General features: G+C 42.5%; 2 protein-coding genes across 2 annotated transcripts in view; one reads left to right on the plus strand and one right to left on the minus strand.

The window, feature by feature from the left end:
* Window positions 1-23,105, plus strand: part of Sdhaf3 (Succinate dehydrogenase assembly factor 3) — a 96,452-nt gene that overhangs the window by 73,052 nt on the left and 295 nt on the right. The gene's annotated exons all lie outside the window — the stretch shown is intronic.
* LOC136345211 (protein turtle homolog A-like) overlaps window positions 1-23,105 on the minus strand; it is a 97,133-nt gene that overhangs the window by 67,457 nt on the left and 6,571 nt on the right. The window lies entirely within an intron of this gene.

Here is a 23,105-nt window from a genome sequence, read left to right on the forward strand (position 1 = left end):
CGAAGTAAAAATGATGGGAACATGTGCTGCGATATTTAATTTGCGTGTTAGAGCGGAAACTGGAGACACCTAGAGAAATGCGTTTCCGGTCGTCCCAGTGTTCACTGCATCTCTGTATGTTCGCCGGAAGGTCCCCTTTTATCTGCAACACGCAGCACGGGGGAGCGTTACGGCTAATGTGCTAAATCCTTTTTTTTCGGCCGAAACACGTGTACCTTTCGGAATAATTTCCGTATAACTCAGACGGACTTATCTTCCATTAACACCGAGGGCAATGAATTTGCATGTCGCAGACGATTCGGTATTTACGAGGACGCTCTCTCGCCTCCTCTCATTTTTCCTTCCATAAATCAACTTTTTTATCTTTATTTAAAGACCTCTGCATTGCAAATAGAGATAACGACGATGGAGAGGAAGGAAGAAAAAATGATGAAATACACCTGAGCAATGCCGTGAGGCCGGCTTTGAACTTTAGATAAAAGTTTCCCGTTCGGTATCCGGAATTGTTATTCGGGTGAGTGGGAATAAACAGAAACTGAGACTGTAAATTTTCTCTGAGATAAAGTTCCATTCCATCGGTTCCCCGGGGGGGTGAGGGGGAAGGGGAGAGGGGGGGGGTGAATAATGGTTTATTGTGGAATTTAGGTTGCTCGATTAAAAACTCGCTTTTTTAATTAAAACCGTTACAAAGACTAAAAGCCTCGACGGCGATATTGCCGCAACCCAACGACGGAATGGGATTTATGGACCTTTAACATAATAAAGTTTAATAGCCCGGCAATTAAGGCCCGCACGCCCTACACACACATATCGTCGTTTATTAAACGACAAAAATATTACGGAGCCAGATTTAGCGGTCCAATCACAGCTAACCAAATAACGTTTAGGGTTGATTCATTTGCCCGAATTAACACCGTTTAACTTCTTGTTTCCGCTTTTTTTATTTGTTGCGCTTTTTTGATATTTATATTTCAATACTTCCCGATAACTGGGGCATTCGGTCCGTGCTCGCGGATACATCAACGGCATCGGAATACATTATGATTCCTCTCGCTGCCTTTTCTGCGACTCTTTGCGAATACATTTTTAAATAACCAGAAACATCGCTCATATTTTTGAGCGGGATTTTTAATTAGACTCCTAATTCGGTCAAAAAACCAGAGCGGAAATGTAAATCAAACTAAACAAGAAGCTCTATATTAAAAATTCTGGACGCGTCAGCCCAGAAGTGAAATACTGTTTTGTTGGGTGAAAAACTATGATATTTTTAAATAAAATCTGCGGGTCTCGCAAAAGCAAAATGGAGGTTTGTTGGTTCGGAGTGCGCAGACGAGGTTTTTAGTTTTTTTTTTTTTTTTTGTTTTTTGTTTTTTGTTTTTGTTGGAATCACAAACACAACATACAAAGTTTTGATTTCATTTAAAATTTTACGTTGACGTCGCATTGTACAATAAATTGCTAATTCGGAGCAAGGGAAATCCTCGGAGAATTAAGAAAGACGGGACGTCTATCACACGCCGCGAGCACACCATCGAGAAGGGGGACGAGCATTAATTGGATGAAAATGCAGCGAATTGAAGTTTGACTTAAAATTATACAGGGTCTCTCTAAACGCTCAGTGCAAAACTCCTGATTGCTGAATTCAATATGGGTCGACTTAACCCAGTTCGCCCTGGACCGAAAGTTCCAGGTTTCGCACCACGGGCTTCAAAGTGAATTTTATCATTTCCCTTGTGATGACGGCACCCGAGCAATATCTCGCACTTGGTCGTTTTCGGGGGCGACACATCGGAACGCGTCGAAATTTTCGTTGCACGGGGTAGAAGCCCCCGCACCAGTCGTCCTTGCAAAGGCGAACCTTTTTGCCGCCCCGTACAAGGCCTTGTTCGGCAACGTGTCTCGTGCAATAAAGTGTCTCTTCGAGGGGCCGCCAAGAACCTCCGTTTGCTCCGTTTTGTAATTGCTGCTGTGGTGCTCGTTTTTGCACTTTCTCCGATTGCCATTTGTTAAGGGCGCCGGATACATTCGTTTGAGCAGTCAATGAAACATTTACGGAACGAATGATTACGTAACTGATGTGGTTGGCATTTTTCAGCTAAAAATTGTTGTAGCGCCAATTTGCCATACATCGTTAAATTCAGGAAAATATGTCCCGTGGAAAAATGTAAAAAAAAAATGGAGTTCCATTTCGAATCCCAAAGTTCGCACCCGAAGCAAGTGAAACTGGTTCAAAAAAGTGAACTTCGACGCCACTTGGGAGCCTAAAAAGTACCACTTCACTCGGTTTTTAGTCCGGCACAATCCGTTCGTAAATAACTGGGTTACGGCTTTGCCCGTTTTTTCGAGACGCCCCGTATCTCAAGAGGAGAGCCCTATCGACACTTCTCTGAGGAATAAATTTCATTCGCCAAGATGTTATTAGCGCGAAATTTCACGCCCGGTGCGTTAGAGCACAAAGACGTAGACTAAAAGCCTCCAAGTGCGAGATTTTTCCTCAATTACCGTCATTAGAGGGAAAGGGCAAAAATATGTATTAAAAAAATCGCCTTTAGAGCCCTAAAGGTTCGGAAAGCCGACAGCTTTTGGGGTAAATCGAGCTAAGGAAAATAAACCAGGTGTACGGACCTCAGGAGTCAGTGGTGGAGTTTTGCACCCATTTACCACAATTACGAGTAGACCTGGAAGGTTCGAGATATGATAAATGGACTTAAAGTGGCAAAAAGGTAAAGCGTAAACACAGACGCTAACCGAACTCGGCCCTTCAGTCGTAACGTGAAAATAGGAGGAGCTGTACGAAACAAAAACAAATTACGTAAACATTAATAAGTACTAAACCAAAACGAAGCAATTACCCTTTAGAGGATCGTCTTTCTTATTTATTCGAAGGTCTTGCGACGGGATAACAACGCGAAGGAGAAAAAGCTGCGGCTGTATAAAAATAAAGAAAATTGTCGAGCAACAAATTGCTAATACTTAATATAGAAAAGCACCGGGTGTCCCGTTGAACGGTGTCCGCCTCGAATGTCTTTTCAGTCGTTTGGCAAAAAAGTTCTTTTCCAAACGTCGTCCCTCCGCCCTGGAAAGCACCCCTTTGCAATTTCCCAATTGAAATAGGAGCCGTGTTTGGGCAGAGATTTTGGGTGATCACATTGTTGGACCATTTTTCATGTCTGGACACTTAAACAGAGGAAACTCCACAACTTCGACGAAGTGCCTTTTCTCCCGGGATAACTGAAATACTCGAACAAGATCTTCGTCTCTTGGAATACGAATTAGTTCTTCAACAGGATGGCGCGCCTCCGCACTGCTGCGGTCCGACGATTTTTAGTCGAAGAATTTCCCGGAGCGGTGATTGACAGGAGAGATCCAGCGGAGTGGCCCGCGGGATGTCCCGATTTTAGTCCCCCGGATCGTTCCTTGCGGGAACGTCCTGAGGGCGAAATCTATGACGCGCGACGCGCCTCCCTCGAGGAGTCACGTGCCCGAATCGTCGAACGGTGCGGGTCAACAGCACCGGAAATGTGGTGTGGTGTGCGAAGGCGTTTCGAAGATGAGCTGCGGATGTGCACGGAAGTCAACGGAGGTGACGCACGCAATATATGCGGAGCTTCGGACGCTCTGTCCCGGGACACCCCGTATACTTCAACGAAGTGAGAGAGACGACGTGTGAATCTTGCGGTGTGACGACATCGACGAGGAGGAGGAGCGGACGTTGCGTGAAATGAAGAGGAGTTACTCACCATCGAGAGACGATGTCTTAACGTGTTATTGACCGGCACATCTAAGAGTCGCACATACAGGTGCAACAGCAAGAGGGAGGAGCGCGGGTTGCATGAGTACAAAGCAAATTATACAATATTAATTTAAAATAGCACAGTGACGTGATATTGTACATATACAGTCGACTAATCAACCCCCGACGACAACGTACAAACTATCAAATCATCGCCTGATCTCATGCAAACTTCCCGGCAAATTAAAAGAAATTGCGGCAACGAAACCGTGCATTAAGCCCCCGCACATAAATTAGCATAAAGTCGACTTGAATGCAAGCCACGTAGAAAATCCCCATACTTCGGTACTTTTTGGGTAACACGCCATTAATTTTGCCGTTGAGTGTTGGCATTTTACTTCGCAGATCACTTACATTGAATAGACAATCGCGATTATTACTGAGCAACATCAGAGGCGATTACGTAACGTATTAAGTTTTGATGTTTTACTGCCGGCGTAAAAGTTTCAATAAGAAGCCTTCGAAATCTTAAGGAGCAAGTACACCGGGGAAATTTAATTTTCGCGAAACGTGCACCTACAAAGCAGGGCTTTTATGGGCTTTTAAAACGTCGCTTCCAGGTTAATTGTCCTGATTTTTACCTTAAAACGCTTTCCAAATTAAACACCATCGGATTTCGGAGTTCGCCTTAAGTTTACCGAATACCGGGAAATAAAATCCAATTTACTTATCTCGCACGTTGCATAATTTATCAACATACGAGACCCCTATTACTATTTTATATATCAAGTTGCGGAGTCGTGAGGTAACTTTCCAGTATTATTCCTCCAATGAAGCCCCGGGGGAAATTGCCTTTTGCATTTCTATTTTTGTGTTATAAGGGTGGCAAACAAAAGCAATTATTAACAACCCTCGAGTTGAAGAGGTGTCGATAAGCGAGCCAATAAATCACGCCGACGCAATAAACTGGAAATTAATTTTAAAATATGAAACCGAACGGAATTGTTCTGATCAGATAAATAAAACGTCCGTTTCGATGGATTTAATATTGAATTTTATGGCCTGTCGTTACATTAAACCTGATTAATGGACGTCGCTCTTGTCGACGGGTTGGAAATATTTAATGTTTCGACAACGCTTCCTGCTACTCTTTAAATAATTAAGAATCTCTCGACATTTTCGTTTCGGGCATTTTAAATGTCAGCGAAATAGATTCGTTCAGTTTTATTGATAGTTGCAACAACGGCAATAACACCGGCGGCGGCAACATCAGCGACACTGCCAGCAGGAGCAGCATCAGTTCGGCGGGATATGGTTTTTAATATTCTAGATGAAGTTTTCGCAAAACCGTTCAGTCACGTTCATGAAATATTGTTTATTCTTCTATGCAATTTATACGTAACCCGTTTCCGCAGTTTCATTATTCACGTCTCCTTAATAAAATTTCCAGACGTTCATGAAGTTTCGCTTACTCACTATCATGACTCGCTACTACGTAGTTTCATCACTATCCCGCGTTTTCCTCCCGAGACATCCACGCGGCCCTGTCGCTATTCCAACGCTCCCGTTCGGCACCATTCCGTGGCTTCCCCCCCCCCCCTCACCCCCCGTTCGCCCCCGCCCCCCCCTTGTCCACGTTTCAAAATCTTGACTCGACATCAACACGGCAATCTAAGCAACATTATCGTCTAATGGGAAAAGGAGAGACAATAAGCAATTTAAAGATTACGAACCTCAGAAACAAAGCCATTTTGCCTTCCTACAAAAGAACATCCAATAACAAAGGTGTTATGGCAATGGCGCTAAAGCGATTGTCGTGTTTCATTCCTTTGGAAACGCTTTTCATTACTATAAGCACATTCACTCTAAATTCAGACAAATGACCAGCGGAATTATTATGAGGAAAAGATGAGGGTTTTTCTCCCTTTGATCAAATGAAATTCTCTTGCTCGCGGAGACAGGTAAAGGGAGCGAGTGGGTTTATTGCCTATAGAACGGTAAATTTCAAAGGAAGAGAGCTCAAGAACTTCAGTTTGCAGCAGGGCTTCAAGTGACTCGAACCCGGAGAATATTACGGTATATTAAATATATATTTGGAACTACTACACATAAGTAAAGTAACTGCGAGGCGAAGAGGTAAAAAGGACAAGTCTGAACGTCTTGCACCTGTGCAGCACCGAGGGGGGAAAGTGTACGTTAGGCGGAAACAAAGCAAATAAATTGTGTGCCGTTTTAAAGTAATATCGTAACGAGGTATCGAAAGGCGGATTGCTAATGACGAATAACACCAATTGGCTTTGGAGATGTGGGAAGGGCGACGCGTCTGCAAGCCTTGCACAGGTGCAACTTGGACGGGGAGATGTGCGAGTGTAAGCGGGCGCACTTGCGGACGCACGAAAGAGGGCACGTCTGAGGGCCCTGCTTAGGTAGAAGCAAGACAAGCGACACGTCCTAGTCATAGGCGTAGCGTCGAGGAGGGAGAGCGTATGCGGAATTAAAACAAAGCAAAACGCGTATTAATCTAAAGTGAGTGAGTGATGCTATAGTTATTCCAAAAGAGGAAAGCTCAAGAGCCTCAGCTTATCGCAGAATTTCAAGTGATGCAAAACAGGAGAATATTACTTCCTATTCATATCTCAGTTGCAGCGCAAACTACGGACACGTAGAGTGTTGCATTCAAACAAAACCAATTCAACTTCGACTGAATTTCACATTCACACACGAGTATGGGTTGTATCTTCATTATCATAATAAATAAACTTTGCTCTACTATTTCTGGGAAACGCTTTATTTCTAGAGCTGTGTTCATTCAAAAACGATATATCGCAGAGGGTCGTTTAATCATAATTTCCTTTGCGAGGCGTTCTTTATGGGGTTCTCGCCGTCTGCATGCCACGCTCCCCAAACAGGTCACCAGGTCAGCCTGGCTCGAATTGGAGGAAAAACTCAATTTTCCAGAAGGAGGAAGCTCAGTAATGTGTTATTAAATCATCAAAACTCGCGTGTGAAAATATTCTGTGTTCCAGAAAGGTGGGATTGCATGGAATTTTGTTTGAAACTAATTTGAATCTTGTCTTCCAGACAGTTTGTCAGAACCAGATTTGTACCGTTCCGTCCGCTGTCGGTGACGCTGCCGTTCGGCGTTATTGCCGTGGACGTGTCTGCGCTTCTGATGCAACTCCCGCTAGCGCCGTTGATGCTGCTGATTATCTTATTAAAAATAAAGTTGCCCTACTGCAGTTTATAAGTAAAATGAAACATTATCTAAACAGATAATCCACAACAACGAAACTTTACATTAATTAAAACAAAAAGTAATAAAAGTTCCCAAGAAGCTAGAAGTATACTCCTCTTCCTCCTTGAAGGCAGTTTTCTCTGGACTAAATACTGAAAAATTTAACGCGTAACCATGAAACTTCCGAAATAAAAAGAATCCACTCGGGGGTTATTTAAGAAGACGACCCTTAACACCCCCAAAGACCATAAATATGCGCTTTTACTGCTTAAGCGGATACACCCGTTAAACGGCCAGATAAAAAAGATATTATGAGTTTAATGGCACTTGAAACTTTCGCAATTAAACTTCTCATACTTTTAATATGTTTCCTTTGTTCGGTATTTAAATAAACCCCCATATATGCGTCATCAAGCATAATATGAAGCAGTGAGCTGCAGGAATATTATGAGTAGATTTTATACGATTCCGAGTCGTTCGTGGATGAAATTCGGTTTCTGACCCGAATTCCTGAAGGCGCACTTTAATTTGGTACATGTATGGCGAAAGTGTGCTATAAATTCACGGTTGAGGCTCGCTTTTAAAGCAAACTGCCTTGCAACTACGTGAGGAAGCTTTATGCAGCAGAGCTGCTATGGGATAAAGTAATTTGCGAGGGAATTTCAACCAGTTTCGGTTTTTTATTGGGCAGAAATTGCTTTCTTCTCCCATAGAGCTGCATATTACCTGAACTTGCGATATTGCGTGGACAATATTAAAAATTGTCGCACCGAAGCTTATGGGATTATACATAATACCACATACAACTAGCACTACCAATTTGAGGGGATTGTCGAGCGCTGGGGATTGTGCTGTAGCTCGTTTCAAATCACCGTTGCGATCGAAAAATGTGGATCGGAATTTGGTTTAAAATGTTTAAAAAATGGCGCTTTTCGAGAACTGACGGGGCTGCAAAGCGCACTCTTAGCCGAGCCACATTCTGTATAATAAAAAAATATACAATAATAATTTCCAGAATCCGTGCACAGCGACTTCGTTGAGGGTCGATAGGGGCAACGGGATCCTTTCAAGAGTATGTTTGAGGATGACGCGAGACGTAACGCCGCCGGTAGACAAAGGTGCCTTTCAAGATCATGTGCCACTTCTTTGCAACCCGATGCGCTGCGAACGTCAGATCGTGACGAAGCAGGGAGCGATCAGGAAACGTATTAAATTTTCCGAAAGTTGAAATGCACGTGACATCTCGCGACGACGGCAAAAAGCAAGAATGACGACTTGTGAAGGTCATGCGCACTGTTTCAAAATCAACGATTCGGCGATCGACAAGCCGGAAGAAAGGCGGACACGCACGATAGAATCTTTTGGTCTCTTCTCGGGTCCGAAACCTCGAAACGCAGCGGACCTCCTAAAAACGATGACGATGGAAAGGCCGTATGGTAAAAGTGAAATTTTCCACTCTTTCCAACCGAACACGCCCTCAACGCACGCAGGACACATAGGACGCTAAGGAATTCTTTTCAATAATATATTAGTTTCTGCGACCTAGTGACCTAATGAATTTGTCCTAATGAGATATCACTTCGCTCCCTCGGGGACAACGGGCTCTTTTCAAGAGCATCCGCTCTTTCGCTACTCGAAATCGTGAATCGTCAAACAATTCGAACTAGTTGACGCAGGGAGAGAAGGATAAAGCAAACTTTTCAAGAACATGATCAGCTTTATCGCGCCCCAAAACACTGTCGCCAGACGAAAGGTTGCGGCCACTGCTGAGGGGATAATGATGTCTTTCCAACATCGCATCCCCTTCACGAACGGGAATTCTGTATACACAGGACCATCACGTGGGCAGAAAGAGACAAGTGAACCCTTTCGAAAGCTAGTTCAACTTTTTTGTGATCCTAAATACCTTAGCCAGTCGACTGCCCAGAGGGACAACTGACTCTTTTCGAGATCGCGTTCAGTATTTTTTCGCGAACTCAAGCGCCGCTACGAAATGAGGACGGAGAGGGAGAGCTCTTTCCGAATTCATGTCCCACGCGGCAAAACGCCCTGTCGCAACGAACAATTCGAACATGGCGATGATGACGAAGGTGAATAGAGATAATGGAATCTCTTCGAGAGCAACTCCTCAGAGAGGAGAGGGATCACCGAATATTTTTAAGAATATGTTCGTCTTTCGCTACCCGGAACGCTGCAGGCGCCCACTCTCTCGCTAGTAGGGACGGGCCATTCGTTTTGGCGCAGTCGAAGTTATTTTTTCGACAAAAGCGACGTTTTTTTTTTTTTTTTTTAAATATATTCAGCCGCCAATCGCATTAATGTAGATCTATCTTTTTACTGCGACTAAGAGTAACTTCGTTCGGATTAGCAGATAAACGACTTCATCGGGCTGATTAATATCGTTGCTTATTAAAACCAGAGACTTTAACGATCCGTCAGCCTCCGAAGATTTCCATTTACGACATAATATACACTCGACAGAGGGAAGTAATTAAGATAATGAAGGCAAATATCTTTCAGCTGCCAGCGCGCTTCGCACACATCGAACAATCCAAACAAGATGATGTTTCTGTGTATGCATTCGGTGGTGGTTTGAAAGGGGGCTGCAGGTGGGGAGTTGGGGAGGCAGAAGGAGTTTATTAAAACTCCATTAACAACTCGATATGAAGGACTTTGAATAATGCACGAGAGGCAGCCCGTCTTTCTAATTATGGTCATTAAAAGTACATCGCATTGCGATGGATTTTATTTTGTTGGCCGGAACTTTTGGCGTGGGGCTTAATTGGGATTTGGGCCCGCTAGGGGATTTAATTAGCCCGGCCCCGTTGATGGATTATGAAGACTCAATAATTTCCCCAAAAATTCAATTCTGTTGATAATTTTGTTGACACCGAACATTAATAATTATTATTTATTAATATTAACAATTATCGTTCGAGTTGAAAGTCGAAATTGTTCGCGCGACTTTGCCGCTTTCATAGGGATCATCGTTGCGATCGGGCGAAGAGCGATATCGCAACTTGAGCCGTTGGTGAAATTTTTCTTTCAGGAATTAATATAGAACCTCTTTTGTGTTTCAAGTTTTAACTGCGTACGCCTCACCGACTTCCGATAGTCTTTACGCGACCCGAAACTTTGCACTCAGCGCGGCAACAGTCGCAACCGACGGCAATACTTTAAGCAAATCTAATTAGTTCCTTGGAAACGAGTTAAACAACCGGGGCGGTTGCATGTTCTTGGGCAACTTTGCAAATTTTCCTGTGTATAACGCTAATTGGTATCCATGGCATTGTGGCTAATTAAGCACCGTTTAAAAGTCAACAACAACTGCGACGATTTGCTCCCTCGCACAGACTTAAATCTGCTGCGCGATAAGGCTCGTTAAAAATTCTGAGACGTGGATTGTTTTTAATGTCGGTTTAAGTGAGTTAAGGTTTAAAAGGAGTGTAATTATGTCAGAGATTTATACGTTAGTTGAGTTTAGACAGAGAAAAGCACAGCAATCAGGGAAAGTTGCTTTGATACCCGCTGCACGCGCGCGTAGTTTATTTTTTCATTTCGTTCACATACACAGTATCTTCTTCCTACATATTAGAAATTTTCACTCGTTAGGGTGCAGGGAATTGTTTTAATTAGGGCAGCGTGAAAAAGGAGAAACGCAGGAACATGCAGGTGCATCTTCTTCTGCGCCATTTCAAGGAGTAATCGAGCGATATCTTCTAAGCGAACGCTGCAGCTTTGTAAAGTTGCACGCTACAAATTTCTCCACATTGTCCAGTCTGGATTTCCTCGACAGCTCGAAAATTTCTCCCAGGGTACCCGGATGTCTCACCGATGAACCTAAACCTCACACTCTAGGTTCCAGCCTTGCTGGAAAGAAAACGATTGCCGTAGCCCTCTTAGTGTTGGAGCGAATTTTTTTTCCAATATCGTGGAGCTCCACACTAGCTTCTAGGATGGCACCTACACATCAGGCACAGTACAGCCCTCATTCCTTGCCGATCGACTTAAAATTTTCGTCCGTGGCATACACTCATGGAGTGCATCCAAACTTTGAGGCTCGACTCAAGCTCAGAGCCTCCTATTCGGGCGGTAGCTGGATCCCTCTCCCCAGCTCCAGTTGCTCGTGAATCCACGCCATATTTTTAGGGCTGATGCTATTATGACGTCAGCTGCGTCTAGAATCAGCATGTGGCCCATTGAACTGGCGATTGGCAGTTGTTCATATATCGATGAGCATCATAACAAGGATTACTGGTCATAAACGTCCGTTCTGTCGTGGAATTTTTAGAGATGCAGTCATTCCCACCGTCCATCAGCTGGATTAGTGGCGAACACAACGAGTTTCCTTTCAAATCCAGGAAACAAAACGAGGATGATTTTGAAAGCTCAAAACCAATCAATTTGTTGTTCAACAAGGGTAAGCCGTGATGCGGTGGCAATTTAGCCAAACAGCTTTTTCGTCCCGGAAAGTTTGAATAAATAATGCGATCGGCCCTTTTGAAATTAAATTCGACCGAAAAACGCCGGCGAAATTAACTTAAAAGCCCGTCTAATGTAATTTTATTTCGGGAAAGTTGTTTTGCGCGGCACTGTTGTCGCCCGGGTAGTTGACGGTTAATCAAATGCTATTAGAGGGAGATTTTATGCACTTTTCGATTTACTTGGTGCAAATGTAAGTGTCGGTTTTTTGCACGAGACCGGCGATAATTTATCAAAGCGGGCGGCAATTATCTCGCATCCAAGTTCGGACAAAAGATCGATTACGAAGGAGAGCATCGATCAGTCGGTGATTAGACAAAGTCAGGAAGGAGCTTTAGCAGCTGCCAAATTGTTAATCACTGGGTAAATACTAACCGCCGTCAGCAGAGGGATCATTTGTATTATTCACGGCGGTGTTGGGGTAGAAATCTTTCTCGAGAACTTCCCATGTGGCTATGTTGATAATATGTTGCTTTTAGTCCTATTTCGTTGTTCCCTAACACATTAATCATCATCGTAATTATTGGCCCTGGAAAAATCGCCCCAAACAGGATTCTTCCCTGCATTTTTGCGGAAGAACGCCTATAGATCACCTCCCCTATGACAGGCAACGATGATGTGGAAATGTTGTAAAATTCGCAACCACCATCCGTCTACACAACGATGCAACTTAAGTATATTTTTCTACGGCTGCGTCAATAATCAAGAAAAACGCGTTAATAACGGGACCTGAGACTGACAAAACTGATCGTGATCGTGAAACGGTCGCACTTCGCTTTTGCCTCATTATGCTGTCGAACATGACCATTGTCCTATAAAGTTACTGGGACCATCGTTCTCACATAAAACATTTATATGCACGGTGTTTATCAAGTACTTGCACAAAACTTTAAAAGAGCGCATCTTTGACTAGCTTTAAGAAACCCCACGGAAAATAACTCAAGGATTCAAATCTGGTCGTCTGGGAGGCTTTTCTGGCGCTTTACCTCAGGAACCGAGTCGGCACGAACGTATCTTCGTGTGAAATTTTTATCGAAAAATCGGTCAAAGATTCACTCTTTAAAGTTTGTATAAGCACTTAATAAACCCTCTGTATATAGTTCTTAGTTTGAATCTTTGCGTGTGCGTTATGCGTAGAAATGAATTCGAAGTGAACGTGAAACATGACCAGCGGCGTCTCAATAATTCATGTTTTTGGATTGAAATAAAAACAACTGATATAGCAAATGTAGGTAATGAACGAGGAGATAAAGAATTTTTAATTTATATACCAAACGTCAGAAAAATACGATCAAAATCGCGAAACTGTTTATAGTTGAAATCGTACACATACATTTTCGCGGTTTTGTTCCTTGCAAGAATCGGACCAAATAACCAATTCAAAGACATACGTCCATACCGCCATCCTTATTCACCCCTTATGCACGCCCGTTATCAGTTTCGACCCGTTAGTCTGGTCTGCAGAAGACCTGCATATTATGTCTCTACTTTAGTTATTTGATTCTTACGTTCCTTCCACACATTCTAGACACGTACAGTTGTGGTCATAGGAGTAGGACCACTACTGGTTCACTTCCAAAAAATGGAAAAAAATCTATTGAATCTTATACTACGTTGTTTGAACTGGGACCCTAAATTTCTGCAATGTTGGTAATTGTGTCTGACAGCAGAAACCAGGGGAATTACCTTACACTAGAATTGTACTTCCCCTGTTTCGTTCAGACGGTTAAAGTTAAAGTGGTCATAATAATAGGACCAATGCGTTAAAAGCTCGCTATTTTTTTATAACTTTTATAATCCTTCATTCGATAGGAAATCAATTGAAACATAAATCATTATCAATCATTTCAAAGCGTTCTCACGCTTTTAATAATTAATAAACAAACAGATGGGACGTGAAAACCACTGTCCTTTAGCTGGAAGAATTCACATGCGGACACTCAGAGATGAAGACAATTCTCTTCGTGAAATCTCTCGAAAAATAGAAAGATCGAAAACTTTGATAATGAATGCTCTAAAATACTAGAAACATTAAGAAAATCGTGGTCGTGAGAGAAAAATAATGGTTCTGACTGACCGCCAGATAAAGCGAAAAATCCAAAAAAATCCTTTTGCGAGCTCCAGACAAATTCAAAAGGACCTAAAACTGGAAATAACTTCTAGAACTATCCGAAGACGGTTACAGGAAGTTCGTTTACATGGTCGAGCGGCTCGAAAGGTATCGTTGCTATCAAAAATGAACATATTAAAAAGGATAGAATTTGGGAAGAATCATCTTCGTTCCGAAAACGAAGATGAAAATATAAAAATGTGGAAAAATATCCTTTTTTCGGATGAAACAAAGCTTAATTTGTTTGGTTCGGATGGTCGACGGTACGCAAGAAGACCAGCAAAACAGGAACTGCTTCCAAAACATACTTTGAAAACCATTAAACACGGAGGAGGCAACATAAAATTGTGGGGCTGCTTCTCTCGGTCCGGTGTTGGTCCCATTTATTGGATAAAAGAGATTCTGGACCAAGAAGAACACCTTAAAATAACGAAAGATGTCGTGCTGCCGAATGCCTCGGAAGAAATGCCATTAATCTGGAAATATCAACGAGATAATGATCCGAAACTTACGACGAGGCGAGTTAAACAAGTTTTTCACAATGAATCGATTGCGGTTGTGCCGCGGCCTGCACGGTCACCCGATCTGAACCCTATTGAAAATCTTCGGGTATATCGTAAGGTTGCTGCGAGGCGTCATCGGATCAAAAACGGGGAAGAGCTGTGGTCCATAGTCGAACTGGAATGGGAAGCAATTCCTGTCAGCGCCTAATAAGGTCAAAGCCTAAAAGATTGAAGGCAGCGACGGCTCAAAAGGGAGAAGCGACCAAGGATTAGGCGTTAGGCAACATTCGGTTGATAATTTGTTTTTTTTTTCTCTTTTTTCCTTTTTTTTTGTGATAGTGTTTCAACGGTCCTATTTTTACGGCCACATGTTTATTTTGTTTTCCTTGCTTCTATTGAGGGAATTTATTTATTTTTCGTTAAAATATGTTTTTGTGTGGGCCGTTTTATTATTATTATTATTATTATTATTAAACGTGTTATTATTATTATTTTGAATTTTTATTTTTATCCTTTGAGTGGCAGAAATGAAAAATCGAAATTTTCGAAGCGGCCCCATTCCCATGGCCACCACCGTTCGCGCTACCCAGTCCGATACACGCGCAAAGATCCAGGATCCAAACCGCAAACTATAGATACGTCTTTTCGACACTCGACCCCAATTGATTCATTATCGCTCATCTACCTCGTCAAATGTGTTATTTTTCAATATTTGACAGTCGTCGAGAGATCGCTCGCTGCAACCGCGAACACATTTTCCAGTTTGCTTAGGAGGAATTGGTGAAGAAGACGAAGGAGAAGGAGACGACAACGGGGGGGGGGGGGAGGGAGGGGGTTGGTAAGAGATCTTTTTGCGGTCAACATAGGTCCTCGCCCAAAAACATTCCCACAACCGAATATTAAACTTCCGATTGTTACCGCGATATAATCCCTCGGGGGACCGCTTTATATGTATTCGAAGTTTATAAAATGCGGTCCAATAAAAGTTTTACAAACATCCCCAGTAGAGGCAGTTCGGAATTTAACGAAACACAAAACGAGCCATTGTTCGACCGTCTCCTCCGAGGTTTCGCATGCATGAAATAAATATTAGGGATTTAGGTATTATACATACGTGCGCTCGGATGGGCGACTATAAAACACATTCAACGTTGTCCATCGGGGATGAACCATATTTTTAGAGCAAAAACAATTTAATGCGAAACCCGCTTTGTTAATAATGATGATGATTTTGTAAATACTAACAGCGTTGTTTAAAACACAACAATGTGAGGTGGTCGGGGCAGCCGAGCGCAAATTTAACGCGCTTTTTATCGGAGGACCGTAAATAATGGGGGGGTGGTTTTTGTTTAATTAAATTCCCCCAGGGATCGGTGAACCGGGGAAGGGGAGACGGGGATTTAGTGATAATAAAGGTAAATTTGCGTTGTTTATCTTTTATGTTTTCAATTATTGCCTTATTATTTTTCCGAAACATCTAATAATTAACTCGCACGCAAGAAAAACGAGGGTTAGAAAATTAAGACACCCACGAGACTCTCTTCAGGTGAAATGAATAAATACTTAAGAAGGCGATAATTAAATTCCCTTCAGCAGTTAATATTATCATCATCCTGCTTTCGAACGGGCGAAATTACCTTTTATTTCTTTTCGTGCCTTTCTTCTCGGAGAATCGAGGGCGCGTAACGAAGGGTCAAGTGTTTTTCATTGCAAAAACGGGTGCCTCGATGACGACATCGGTTTGTTTGATTACGCGAGGGGAAAATCCTCGGGATGTTGATGTTGCCGCTGTCGAGTCGAAACGTCGATTTTTTTTTTATTATTTATTGTTTTTTTTTTTTTTTTGTAAGCGAATCTCCAATCGTTGCTGTGATCAACCCGGGCGGAAGCTCACAGATCAAAAGAATCAAATCGCGAAAATGTTTAACAAGTTACAGCGTCCCGTCCGAAATTTTCTTTACCGCGCTCATCTCCGGCACAAGTAGAGGCTGCACCAGCAACACTCGGCGGTGAAAATTACGAGGCGATTGCTGCCTTGAAAGAGAATTCTGGGCATGGGACTCGACGATATTTAAAATTTCCGAGCTCACGCAGCTACAGTGCTCCGCCTCGTCACAATTAAGAACTTAACCGAAAGCAACCGGCTGTACAAATTTTAAGTTGATTGCCGCCGGATCAGGGCCGTACCGGAGAATCGTGTCCACCTTCGAAGCCAGTCTATGTGGAGGGCCTGACGGTGGAAAAATACTTGAAAACTAACGGAGCTACACCGCTCCGTCTCGGCGAAGTTAGAGCCTAAACTCAGCCAATCCAACGGGAAAAATAACAAATGGATCAGCAAAGAGGGAGCGATGTACTGGGTTCGAGCTTCGGCTCCTCGCTTTGAAAAGACGATTTCCGGTTTACGATCACGCAATTACAAAAAAAAATTGTCACCTCTAAACTTGATGAGCCAAAGGGTTCGTTTGCTCTACAGGTAGGGCTTACGCCAAGAGCGATCAGGAGTCAAAGTTTGAAGTAGATCGGCAAGGATCACGGCTGCACCGAGAGAGAAATTCCAGTTGCCACCTTGAAAGGAATCGTGGGCGAGGCTCAACAATTTCTGCGTGTTTTAGTGCGATATAAATGACATGTAAACCCATTATTAATATAAACAGAGCCATTTTACCGGAAAGCCCCGAATGGCTTCTCTATGTATAAAAGCAATCCGCCATTTCCCCGAATCTCGTCTTTTATATTGTCAGCGATCCTATTACGAGTTGAGGCACTTAAGCCCTAGAAAAATTCCTTAGTCCCGGGTTTGGGAACAAATTTAAAGGCTAATAAGGGATTTGTTAAAGTAAATAACGAATTTAAGGTGGAAAAGTATTTGCCGACGTCTTTTTCGTCGATGGGCACTAATTATTGTTCGAAGTATTTCGACTTGAGTCCGGAAAATTCCATTTACCGTTATAAGGAAATCGAGTGCACGGCTTCCAGAAATTATGACGAAGGTAATAATTCTGGAGATTGCGACCCTCCATGACATTTACGTGATTCCCCATAGCGCCCTCGCAACTGACGTAGACCTGGAAAATTACCAAGCATAAGACACTTCCAAGAGACGTTCCGCAAGAGAATAAAGCTGACATTTTTTTCATTTTCACCTCTGCTTCTCACAGTGAAACATGGTGTGCGTCTCGTTATCGCCCTTTGACTGGCAAATATCACAAACGGGGCAATAAAGGAGCGATAAAATGATTAAATTGCCATTTTTAGAAGTCGAGAAGCGCAGAGAGTAAAAACCGGCCTCATGAACCTTCCAAGAAGCTCCGTCAAACGAAATTAAGAAATAATCCTCGAAAGACAATGCGATTCACTCGAATGGCCCTAATTTATATTTCTATGGCCCTACAAGGGAAAGCTCTCTCCCCGAATACAAAGACGCGAAACCGTATAAAACCAGCTTAGGAGGATGATAAGTCACCGCGATCCGTCCAGAAAAAGCTCAAGCAATAAGTATAAAAAGTTGAGGAAACAATGAGAAAGGGTATTGAGGGCGATGTATCGGTGTGCTGTGGGAAGAACTAATTAGAAGCGTTGTTAAAGACGATAAGGGTGATATGAGATTTACTAGGGACCGTATTTCCCAAGAGACATTACGCTTGAAAGAATCAAATTGTTTCAGAAATCGAAGTGAAAAAACTATCTTATTTCCTCTATCCGCTCGTCTCTGGTTTTTATCCAATCGACCTGAAAGCTTCTGAAGAAATTGACTGAATACATCAACTCATTCTCGTCCGAATTTAAGTTAGAAATCCAGCATTCAAAGCCAGATAGACACTTTTGAAATTAAGGCCACAATTGGGCATAGCATCTGACTACTGAACGTTACTTAACGTTATCGGTCCATGCACGTCTGCTTTTTTAACGATTATCCCGAAATCTTTAGAGACATCGAACAAATAATTGAACTGAGGCTAAATATGAGTGAGAAATGGCGTGTTCAGATTTGAGAATTTTCGGTAACTTAGTTCGCAAGTTAACGGGGCATTTGTTTCATTGTCAATATTTGATTTATCTCCGTTTCGCACGCCCCTGTTCGAATTTTTTGAATGGTCAAGTAGAATGTAGAAATTTGCCCCTGATCACTTTCTAACATTATCTACAAGCACTATCCTGACTTTTGACGAGTCAACGTAAATTTTTCAGTTCCTTCCGGACAGAACTTCGGTCGCGCCACTGCCCCACCTTATATGCAGCCGTTCTACTAGTTTTTTCACAATCGACGAAAAATCTCGAGGAATTTTCAAGGAATACCTCGATCCAAGCTTCGCCGAATTTGAGCTGAGAATCATGGACTGAGAAGTGGCTAGAGACTTGAGAAATGTATCGAGTGCACGAAAATTGATTCTGTACCCTTTCGCTTGACGCATGCCTGCGATTTTCGACCAAACAAACTGAAATTTTTATAACTTACGAGCGAATAAATGGGCTCACAACAGAGCGATTCCAAGAAACCTCCCGCAGAACTTCAGCATTTCGACCCCCACGACGAATCCCATCAACCTGGCGACCGTACCTGCGATCAAAGTAAACATCGTTATCGAAACCATCCCTGAAAGTTTCCTTCATGCTTGTGACATCTCCACAATATATGTAGATACACCTTTAAATATCTCCAAGGGTTCATAAGCTAAAGGTCGAGAAACCATGATTGATAAGCAGCTTATCCTTACAGTCGACAGTGCCCTCTGGTCAAGGGATCCATCTCCTTTGTGGTTATAGAAAAGATGGATTAGCATAACGCGGCTTCAAGAAGATTGGCAATTTTGCAGGGAGAATGGAAAATGTCTAAGAAAGCAAATCATCAAAGTTGTTTTATGCTTTTTCTTTCGGTCCTTTGTCTGCGACCAGCAAGGGAAACTAAAACGAGCAAGGCAGCTAATGCGTATGGTAAAAAGTGTAATCGAGTTTACCCTTTGCTTAAGCAAGCACAAGGCAATTAGGCTTCTGGACGTAAAATGCGAAACGAGAGGAAAATTCGAGACGTAAAACAAATTCAATGTGGAAGGAAAGAAATTTCCCTTCAATTTTTGTGGGGGTTCCTGCCAGTCGCGTTGCAAAGGCCGAAGCTGATGAGCTTGTGATTAATATTATCAAGAAACAATAGGGACAAAACTTCATTTGGTTCCGAAAGCTCCATGATAAATAAATGCGCCTCATACATTCGAAAATTACGCTCCCCTTTCATAAAACTTTAAATTGGCCCTCAAAGGCGAAGCAGACAATAACTCATTTCAACTCTTTGATGTCCCCGGCGAATACCCTCAAAAATTAGCCTTCGATAAAATTTTTCAGCACACAAATTTGAGCCCGTACCGAAGTTCCCAGTCCCTCCCTGTTGCCGTCGTGTCTTCTCTTTTAACTAATCCAGCAAGACTCGTCATTTTCTGAAAAACTTTTCCTAAAAACTACAAAATAGAGTTGCAATAAACATAAATTTCGAACGCGATTGCAACTGGCCCTAATACCTTCGGCTGCTTAAAGGCAACGAGTGACTGGGCCGTTTTGTAGGGCTAACGATAACGAATCGCATTTTAAACGTTTCCTTAAACTGGCTAATTGCAATTTATGAAGCATTTGTGTCGGGATTAGAGGCGGAAAGCTGCAGAGTCGGTGCGCGTTCTATAGCAGGAAATCGGGCGGATTTTTAAAACAGTCTCGACGTTTCCTTAGGGTTTATTGTTTTGGCCTGGAGAAAAGTTATTTGAGGGAATTTCAGCACTTGAGAGAGAAGGATTATGAGTGATTTAGGAACATCATATTGAAGAGGCTAGTTGCAGAGTGCCATCATACCGGTCACGAGTTGTCTGTGAATTTCCTTACTCGAGATTCTTCCTAAAGACGCCACTGTTTCCCTAGAATTTTTCCCCAAGTGTGTAAGTTCTTACGCTCAGGGTCACTACTTATTTGACACACGCACAATCTGAAACGTACCTTTTCAATTTCGATAGATTCGTGTATCGAAGATCTTTGTCCAAGCCTCACCATCCACACGCTTCGCTTTCCTTAAATCCATTTTTTTCAATTTTTCTTTAATTTTTTAAGTTCGTGCCCTAAGGTCCGTCCTCACCTTAACGCAAAAATCGACGAACATCCCTTAGGTTTTTTAGATTAAAATTTTTTTTCGTTTACCAAATTGTCTAGTCTTTTGTTTACGAGGGCGGTCGTCCGCAATTTCCCCTCAGTACCCCTCAGTTTCTCGAGTTAAAAAATCCAATCTTCCTGCTGTCGACCTTCAAATTTGGTGGCTCTACAGCATAGGGCTTAGACCTCAATTAGGCTCAAAATCACGGGAACACCTTCTCTGGTTCTCCAGACACCATGCTCAAATTGGTTCACCCGCATCTCAAGAAAAAGTGCTTGCCTAAGCCTGAAATCACGAGACGCCCCTCTCAGTTTGAATATTAGGCTCTTCTCCATTGATTAGAATGTTGAACTTCGAATTTACTACTAAAATAGTTACCCGAAAATGTTCTCGCAGTTTCTTTGAAGTTTTAGTTTCGAATTCCTTCGGTTTTCACTCGAAAATCAAGGGCTTGGGCACCTCTAAATTCGGAGAAACACCCATTCTAATTTGGAGTCACGTTTTGCTTAAGATCACTAATGCTCAGACCATCAGTTTACTAAAGCTCATATTTTTTAAATCTCCACTCCTTTTAAGTTGAACTTAAATCCTTGGTAAATTCTAGGGCGTTTTCGAGAACTTTCAGAATCAGCCTAGTTAAAATTCATAGGGAAAGTTATTTAAGCTGACTAACTTTAAGAAGGAAAAACAGGAAACAACCTTGGGCCTTCGGCAGACTAGAAACACGAGTCGAAAATGCGAAATTTATGTTTGTTTTAACGGAAGAGTACCTCGAGCTTTGAAGTTATTCGTCGAAATATCCTTCGGAAGTGGAGCGTTTCGGCGTCGGAAAATTGAAAGTCAACATTTAAATAGCTTTTGACGTCAGCTCCAGTGATATGTGCCCAAGTTTTATTGGGAATTTATGAAGCAGGGCCAGGGGAAGCTTTAAATTTCTGCAGAAACGCCCTTTTATGCGCAAAAAATCGAAGATCCTGGTCCGCAGTATAAGTAAATTTGGAGCAATGGCGGCGAATATTCGTGTTAATTATTCAACACCTTCGCAAACTCAAAAAGGTGGAGCCACTGACACTAATTAAAGGAAACTCGAACGCCCCAGGACAAACTTCCGGCTGCGGGAAGTTTTATTTCAATCGAAGGATTGCAAAGGAAGCTTCCACCAACTTGAAACTCGTCTTTCTGGCCATTGTCACTAACATGCCTCGTATTACGTGAAGAATGTCCATAAACAACGTAAATAGTATAAAGAAAAACATTCCGGTTTTTGCAATTTAACTTTGAAATTGCCTCCTCTGTGGGCCTTCTCAAAGGACAATATTTAATTCTACTTCTTTGACGTCTCGGAAAAATTGGACGTTAATTTCGTTATGAGAGACTTTGAATTTGTTTCGCAAGACAAATTTACCTCTTTTTAGATTTTAAAGGGGAGCAGTCGTTGTCTAATTGGCAACGTAATTGGCAACTGAGACGAGCCAGAGGTTACTTCTATTTTAAGTGGAGCTTCATCTAATTTTCCAACCGATGTCGATTTCATGACAATATTCTGTGCGACTGTAAGTTTTGTGAGCCGGGAACTCATCGAGTTCCAGGACCATAAAACTTATGTCAAGCCGATTTGGTCCTCAATGGAAAATTATTCATATGGGAGGGTCGATTCGTAAAAAGTAATATTTCCGAGCTTTGAAGAAATTCAGGCCAATAGAAGAGGCGCGGAGTGGAAAAATAGATGACTTCGAAATTTTTTTTCTGTAGAGCCAATCATTCGCGAAAAAAACCCAGGTTGAGTGATCGAGCGGATCCAGGAAGAGACAAGCTAACCCGATAGATCCAGTCGAGTGTCGGCAACAATATATCGGCGAGAGGAAACCGGCGCAATGTGTAAGCGGTTTTTAGGCTGGGATAGCCGCCTTACAGCCGATATCAATCGGGGAAAATTGCCACTATTCCATTGAAATAAAGCAATTTCAGGCCGCTTTGATGTTGCCTGTCTGTAGCGTCTATTAATAAATCAAATCTCCTTCGATGTTGATTAATTGCCGCAGTTTCGGAAATAAAAGGAGCATCGGCAGCAGCAACAAAGGGAACGTTTATTGATCACGCTTTTGGTGGCAGCCTTACACTTTGACCCGGTACCGTTCCACTCAAATTTGCGTAGCAATCCAGGAAAAATCTCAGAGGAACTATGGAAAATACGTGCTTAGCTGCTTTATCTGAATAGCGTCAATTCTTCAATCTTTTACATTTATCAACTGCAAAATAGTTTGCAACGCCATTGGATCCGAGTACGACCCACAACTAGTTTTGTAGCTCATTTATCTCAGGAATTGCAAACTTGTTGAGTGTAGAGTAGCACTGCTTCCCAATTTCCCAATCAAAAACATATTTCCAGCTTGATTGATTGCCGACGTTTCAACCATTAAAGCAGCACCGTCAGCCACAACAAAGGCAATGCTAAATGTACAAGCCTCTGAGGTTGCGCCTTGACCTGGGAGTCCAAAATGGGAACATTTTTTTTCTTGGATTGCTTTCTGTTGGGATGCAGTGCACGTCATCATGGCCCGTTTCCCTGATGGCCTGAAAATCTCTTAAAAGTCCGATTTATTGGTCTCGATAAGGTAGTTTATGCACTCTAGCGCTGGTGGAGAATTTTTGTTACCGTCCGAAAACTCTCGGAGTTTAGAGTGTGTCTTTTTTTCCGAAGAAAACCGCCGATACTCTAGAGTTAACTAATGACATAGCAAACTTCCGGTGGCTGTTACAATAACCAATAATTCTCTCGCCGGGGCCGGCTTTCGGGACGCGGCAATTATTTTCTTTTCCACTTCCGCCTCTGGCTTCAGTCAATAAAGTACAATTCCAGGGAGCGAAAAGGAACTAAAAGCGATCGCAGTTTTCGCGTAAATATCCATTCA

The sequence above is a fragment of the Euwallacea fornicatus genome, chromosome 2 (assembly GCF_040115645.1).
Source record: "Euwallacea fornicatus isolate EFF26 chromosome 2, ASM4011564v1, whole genome shotgun sequence".
NCBI classification, from domain to species: Eukaryota; Metazoa; Arthropoda; class Insecta; order Coleoptera; family Curculionidae; genus Euwallacea; species Euwallacea fornicatus.